General features: G+C 39.7%; 1 non-coding gene across 1 annotated transcript; it reads left to right on the top strand.

Moving 5' to 3' along the window:
* The first annotated feature begins 697 nt into the window (after nucleotides 1-697).
* Nucleotides 698-804, top strand: LOC141688143 (small nucleolar RNA R71). The gene has a single exon (XR_012561605.1). It is a non-coding gene; the product is annotated as a small nucleolar RNA R71 (small nucleolar RNA).
* Nucleotides 805-2284: the final 1480 nt, after the last annotated feature.

Here is a 2284-nt window from a genome sequence, read left to right as displayed (position 1 = left end):
TTTGTCAGGTTGACGGTTTAGCACTGTATTGGCTATTTGACCGATTTGATTTTCCAAGGTCTTGATAGAAACAACCTGACTTTTGCACAATAGCTTGAGCTCCTCGAAATCAGCACTAGAAGGTGGAGCAGCACCTCCTTGTTGAGGATATGATTGCCTTTGAGCATAATGCTGTGTTTGCTGAAATCCAGGTGGATTAAACTGCTTACGGATAGGCTGCTGATATGGTTGCTAAATAGCATTCTGATTATTACTCCAGCTGAAATTGGGATGATTTCTGTTGTTAGGATGATAAGTAGCTGGCACAGGCTACTGCGGTCGCTGATAATTGTTCACATACTACACAGTTTCATTAACAAGAGAACACTGATCCATAGCATGAGAACCTGAACAAAGCTCACAGACCATAGCTATCTGATTGACTCCATAGTTGGCTAAAGAATCGACCTTCAAAGACAGCGCTTGGAGCTGCGCTGCAATAGCTGTAGCTGCATCAACTTCCGGAATACTTGCTACCTTCCCAGGCATCATCCTTTGAGTTGGGTTTTGATGCTCATTTGCAGCCATAGTTTCAATAAGATTATAATCCTCAGTATAGCTTTTGGCCCACAAGACGCCTCCAGCTGCTGCATCGAGCATGGGCCGAGATTGGGCCCCCAAACCATTATAGAAACCAGTAATCACCATCCAGTCAGGCATACCATGATGTGGACACTTTCTAAACATCTCCTTATAGCGCTCCCAAGCTTCGCACATAAATTCTATTGGTTGCTGCGCAAACTGAGTAAGAGCACTCCTCATAGCTGCAGTCTTCGCCATTGGATAGAACTTTACTAGAAACTTTTGTGCAAGATCTTGCCAAGTAGTGATGGACCCAGCTGGTTCAGAATGTCACCAGTCTTTAGCTTTATCCCTCAGAGAGAATGGGAAAAGCCTTAGCTTGATAGCCTCATCAGTCACACCATTATATTTGAAAGTACTACAGATCTCGACAAAATTCCTGATTTGCATGTTGGGGTCTTTAGTCGCAGCACCTCCGAAAGAAACAAAATTCTGCACCATCTGAATAGTGCCCGGCTTGATTTCAAAAATGTTAGCCTGAATAGCCGGATGAAGGATGCTTGACTGAATGTCATCAATTTTAGGCTGAGAAAAGTCCATAAGAGCTGGATCTGCCAGAACTATACGATCATCCATGATTATTGGTTCTTTCTGCTCACTCTCTTTATCCGAATCTTCAAAATCTATCTTCTCCGGAATATCAAGAACTGAGTCTGTCTCCTCAGCCGTATCCAAAGTCCTCTTGCGAGTACGAGAACGTGTTTGCATAAATGCTCGCTAAAGTACCTGAAACACAACTGGAAACAATAAGTAACACGTCTTAATCAATGAGTCCTAATGACCACTGATGGAAAGTACATAAACTAAACAAATACGCGGAGTCCCCGGCAGCGGCGCCAAAAACTTGTTAAGCACAAAACACGCGCTAATAATTCACGCAAATATATACGTTCGCAAGTAATATAGAATAAATTCTAGTTCGTTCCCACAGAGACTCAGACTAATTATGTTCAATTAACACTTACTCACCAATGTATGATTACTTCTCAATGTCAAGACAATAACACTTAGATTTGATTAACTAATTATTAACTACAATTAACTACGAGAATTGAACACTTAATTGACACTTGAATTAACAATATTAAACACACATGAGATCATAACTTCATTACTACTTCCTTCAATAGTTATCGTTATTACCCTTAGCATGAAACAGTGATGATATTAATCGAACAACACGAAACTGATAAAAGCCAACTTTTGTTGTACTAATACCATTCTACCAAACATCCACAATTAAGATAGAAGTTAAATAGGCATCAATTATGTTGAGACCCTATATGTCTACAGAATTTGACAGCATAACGATTTAAGCACAAGTTATTCCTTATGATTACACAGGGCAAGTAAAACGGTTAGAGTTACCCACTAATCATGCATACACATACATGAACCTATGCTAGCATGGCAAGTTCTAAATCTCAAGATCCACCGTCACTTCACAAGAGATTAACACCCTATCTTATATGTTTACGACGCACATAAGACGAATAAGCGCAACCTATGCTAGATATCATACAATCATCAAACACTAAGGTATTAAACAACTAACTAAAGAATTCCATAATAAATCCATTACGACCCCATGATCACGATTAGCCCATGATAGAATTCATCGTCACCATGGGTTCATATGAAAACATGATAATAACATACAAGA

Source organism: Apium graveolens, chromosome 9, assembly GCF_009905375.1.
Source record: "Apium graveolens cultivar Ventura chromosome 9, ASM990537v1, whole genome shotgun sequence".
NCBI lineage: Eukaryota > Viridiplantae > Streptophyta > Magnoliopsida > Apiales > Apiaceae > Apium > Apium graveolens.
This window is presented reverse-complemented; position numbering and strand designations above follow the sequence as displayed.